The 5142-nt window shown below is 40.7% G+C and overlaps 1 long non-coding RNA gene across 2 annotated transcripts; it reads right to left on the bottom strand.

Annotated features, from left to right (window-relative positions):
- Nucleotides 1-2838: 2838 nt before the first annotated feature.
- On the bottom strand, nt 2839-3731 carry LOC116164356. 2 transcript variants are annotated; one of them, XR_004143877.1, is made up of 4 exons: nt 3578-3731; nt 3181-3520; nt 3020-3125; nt 2839-2948 (listed from the first exon to the last, which is right to left on the bottom strand). It is a non-coding gene; the product is annotated as an uncharacterized LOC116164356 (long non-coding RNA). The 2 variants fall into 2 exon arrangements; XR_004143876.1 differs by having other exon boundaries at nt 2845-3125.
- Nucleotides 3732-5142: the final 1411 nt, after the last annotated feature.

Raw genomic sequence — 5142 nt, forward strand, 5'->3', positions numbered from 1 at the left:
CCAATAAAATTACACGTCTTAGCACAGTTAAAAAACACAATACTCCTCTTTCTCAGAAACAACCCACTCGTATTCAACCGAAACGCAAAAACCTTAAAAGCACTACAGGCTCACAAAATACTGTAATGTCTCCACCAATAACCCAAGCAACAACACAAATACAACCTCAAGAACAAAGAAACACCATAAATACAGTTAAAAAACATAAAACGCATCCTTCACAGAAACACACCACGTTATCACAACCCACTCGTATTCAACCCAAACGCAAAGCCAAAGAAACACTTACACAATAAACTCCATTTAATAAAATTACAGGAATTATTATAATGATTTTTTTTTTTGTTTTGTTTTCCTCTTTCCTGATAGCGTTGGCTATTGTGCCCATCAATAGGTATGTTGGTAAGTACGAATTACATTATCCCTAGATGTCCAATGTACGTGTGTGATTTTTTTTTTTTTTTTTAATGACCCTACATAACTTCACCAGACACAGACACTAATCGTTACTTGATTTTAATCCGTGCGATTAGTTAACCAGGCTAGACCTGAGTTCTCACAAGAAACACCGATAATAATAATAATAATAACATGCACTACAAAGACAGGTCCACCCAATAAAGTTACACGCCCTACCACAGTTAAAAAACACATAACTCCTTCTTCACAGAAACACACCACATTATCACAACCCACTCGTATTCAACCGAAGCGCAAAAACCTTAACAGCACCACAGACTCACAAAATACTGCAATATCTCCACCAAAAACCCAAGCAACCTCACAAATACGACCTCAGGAACAAAGAAACACCATAAATACAATTAAAAAACACAAAACTCCTTCTTCACAGAAACACACCACGTTATCACAACCCACTCGTATTCAACCGAAACGCGAAAACCTTAACAGAACTACACGCTCACAACATACTGTAATATCTCCACCAAAAACCCAAGCAACCACACAAATAAAACCTCAAGAACAAAGAAACACCATAAATACAAGTAACGCAACATGCACTACAAAGACAGGTCCACCCAATAAAGTTACACGTCCTAGCACAGTTAAAAAACGCAATACTCCTTCTTCTCAGAAACACACCACATTGTCACAACCCACTCGTATACAACCGAAGCGCAAAAACCTTAACAGCACCACAGGCTCACAAAATACTGCAATATCTCCACCAAAAACCCAAGCAACCTCACAAATACCACCTCAGGAACAAAGAAACACCATAAATACAATTAAAACACACAATACTCTTTCTTCACAGAAACACACCACGTTATCACAACCCACTCGTATTCAACCCAAGCGCAAAGCCAGAGAAACACTTACACAATAAACTCCATTTAATAAAATTACAGGAATTATTATAATGATTTTTTTTGTTTTGTTTTGTTTTCCTCTTTCCTGATAGCGTTGGCTATTGTGCGCATCAATAGGTATGTTGGTAAGTACGAATTACATACTATCCCTAGATGTCCAATGTACGTGTGTGATTTTTTTTATTTTTTTTTTTTAAGGACCCTACATAACTTCACCAGACACAGACACAGACACTAATCGTTACTTGATTTTAATCCGTGCGATTAGTTAACCAGGCTAGACCTGAGTTCTCACAAGAAACACCGACAATAATAATAATAATAATAATAATAATAATAATCGTTACTTGATTTTAATCCGTGCGATTAGTTAACCAGGCTAGACCTGAGTTCTCACAAGATACACCGACCATAATAATAACCCCCTGTGGGCTCGGGGGTAGAATTGACCCACTCCCGCCCTGGAGGTCGTAGAAGGCGACCAATGGGACAGGAGGCGGCTAGTCCAACCGTGTCCTGAAATACCCTTAATCTGTTCCAATTCCTATAACTCCATCCTATAAACCTACCTTGATTATCCTGTCTATTAATCCCGAAATCCTAAGGTGGAGTGTGCCGAGAGGATGAATGGCTCTGCGTTAGTGAGTCGCTAGCACTCACGCAAGGGGAGTTTTCCGAAACTTACGTGCTTGGCGAGCATGCGGACTCTAGCTGGTTCCCTCACCTAAAAGGCGTGTGGTCCCTGCGACAAAGGGACATAAATGGCGATGTCGGTACAACTCTATTTGGACACTGTATCCCAGGTGGGTAGAGACGCAGTCTCACAATCCCACACCAGTTCGCTGGTCAGCCCCGAGGATTCTGGGAGGGGCATCCAGACATCGCCAATTTTGACCACGTTGGGCAGTCGTGGTGAAACAGCCCTTTCAGCAGGTGGCGGCGTTGCGCCTGCTGTGGACCGGCGACAGCGACCAGATAATGCTACCAATGAGAAGGAGGAGGATACGCCCCGGTTCTTGGTAGTTAGAAGGAAGGAAGGTGACTTTACAACTGTAAGTCCCTTCCTCATAAGTAAAGTATTATACGGAATAGTAGGAAATGTCAAAGATGTTAAAAAGGTGAAGGGAGAGCTTTTGGTCGAGACGGTCTCAAATAAACAGTCGCGACAACTGATTAAATGTACGCGTTTCAGTGAATTCGAGGTTGAGGTAACACCTCATGGAATCCTTAATACGTCAAAAGGAGTAGTATTTTGTCGCGATTTGTTGAATTGCTCCATTGAGGAGATAAAGGACAATTTAAAAAGTCAAGGTGTGGTAGAAGTAAGGCGAATTAGGACACGGAGGGAGGGAATATTTGTAGACACTGCCAACCATGTACTTACCTTTAACACCCCGAGGTTACCACGGACAATCCAAGCAGCGTTTTACCCCCTACAGGTGCGTCCATATATTCCAAACCCCCTTAGATGTTTTAACTGCCAAAGATTTGGACATTCGGCAGTAAACTGTAAATACGAAAGGAGGTGTGTATGTGGGAAACCTGCACATGAGGGCACTGCTTGTGAAGAACCAATTGAATGCCCGAATTGCAAAGGGCCGCATAAGGCGGTCACTAAAACATGTCCGGTTTTCAAATTAGAAATGAAAATCCAAGAAGTCAAAGTAGTGCAGAGACTGTCTTACCCAGAAGCTAAAAAGAAAGTGGGCACTCCAACAGCTCCCACTTCCTCCTATGCACAGGTGGCGTCCAGACCGGTTACGGCTCCCGAACCTGTTAAAAATATTGGCCCTGAAATAAGAGCAATTATTAAAGAAGAAATGGGACCGCTCATGCAAATTCTTACCGCTAAAATTGAACAATATCCTCGAGCTGTCTTCGGAAAGCCTGCAACTAAGCCGGTGACGAGAAATTCCAATATGGTGATTGAATCAACTTGTACTTCCGAAGCAGATATGGAGACCGAAACACGAGGAGCAAAGCGGAAAACATCGCTGCCTCGAGTTCGGTCCAGAGAGTCGAGTATTACATCTCTAGATGAGGAGACGGTGGCAGAAGCTAAGCAGGGAAAGAAAAAGAAGGGATGGCCCAAAGGCAAGCCGAGACTGCCCCGTTCATCGGCGGACAGTTCGAAAGGGGCTTGCACCAACTGATCTGTGATAATCTCTGTGATACGTAACTGTTATCTGTTAATTATTTATTTGTAATAGTCCTATATACACTGTTATTTGCTCTTTACTTACATGTTATTTGTTCAACTGTGATTGTCCCTATCTTGAAATTACAATGGATAAAACAAATATTATCCAGTGGAATTGTCGAGGACTAGCTCATAATTTGAATGAACTAAAGCTGATCATCCAAAAGCATGACCCAGTTTGTATAGCTCTCCAGGAAACACACCTAAAAGTAAGACACAAATTTAATATGAAAGGTTTTACTCTAGTAAGGAAGGATTTCTATTCACCTGAAAGGGCATGTGGCGGAGTAGCATTTGCAATTCGCACAGGCATACCGTATAAAAGGTTACAGATAAATACACAATATCAGGTTGTAGCCATACAACTTGAAATGAGCAGAAACTTTGCGCTGTGTAACATTTATCTACCCAATACACACTATGATGTAGGAGAAATTGGAAGAATTACTAACCAACTACCCAAACCGTTTATCCTTGTTGGTGATTTTAACTCCCACCACACTGTTTGGGGATCAATTTCAAGAGATGCCCGTGGTAAAGAATTACTAGACCTTATTGAAGATAAAAGCCTCAGCATTTTAAATAACAATGTACCGACTTACTTTAACATAAGGTCAGGTACTTTTGATGCTATAGATTTGTCTATATGTTCGCCCTCATTCCACACTAGTCTAAAATGGGAAGTGGAAAGTGATTTGTACAATAGTGACCATTTCCCAATAATTATTACCGTACGAGGTAATAATCCTGCGATTAAGTCTGCGGTTAAATTTAAAATTCAAAAAGCTAACTGGGAAAAATTTGTTACCCACCTTGTAGTCCCGAATGAGGAGCAAGTTTGTCTTAAAAGTCTTACATCTGCTATTTTGGATGCAGCGGAGGCTAGTATACCAAAATCCAAAGATCGCAAAAGGACTAAAATGGTTCCATGGTGGTCTCCAGAAGTAGGAGAAAAAATCTCGTTAAAGAAACGAGCCTTACAAAGATTCCGCCATCATCCAACATTGGAGAACCTTATTGAATTTAAAAAAAGAACAGCGGAGTGTCGTAGAAAAATCCTGGAAGCGCAAAGGAGATCATGGCAACAATATGTGTCCACCATTACACCTGCCGCTACCACCAATGAAATATGGAAAAAGGTTGGAGCGATATCTGGTAAAACAGGATGTAATTATCCGATATTTATCCGTAATTCAGAGGGGGTAATGACGAACAATCTGCAGGAAATATCAAATATTCTTGCGCACCAATTTTATCAAGTTAGCAGCTCATTGAACTACTCGGAAACTTTTCTTGCAACGAAAGCCGATAAGGAAGCAAATTTTATTGAATTTAATACACAAGAAATCTTAGATTATAACTCTCCGTTTACGTTTGAAGAACTGGAGACAGCAATCCGGAGCACCAAATCTTGCTCACCGGGATATGATGGCATTCATAATCAAATGATTCGTCATTGTAGTCTGGAAATGAAACAAAAGATTTTAATATTTTTTAACAAATGCTGGGAAAATTGTACTTACCCATCAGAATGGAAAAAAGCAGTTGTAGTTCCCAGACTCAAACCAGGGAAAGATCCATTATTGGCAAAACACTACCGGCCAATTA

The sequence above is a fragment of the Photinus pyralis genome, unplaced genomic scaffold, assembly GCF_008802855.1.
Source record: "Photinus pyralis isolate 1611_PpyrPB1 unplaced genomic scaffold, Ppyr1.3 Ppyr1.4_LG2, whole genome shotgun sequence".
NCBI lineage: Eukaryota > Metazoa > Arthropoda > Insecta > Coleoptera > Lampyridae > Photinus > Photinus pyralis.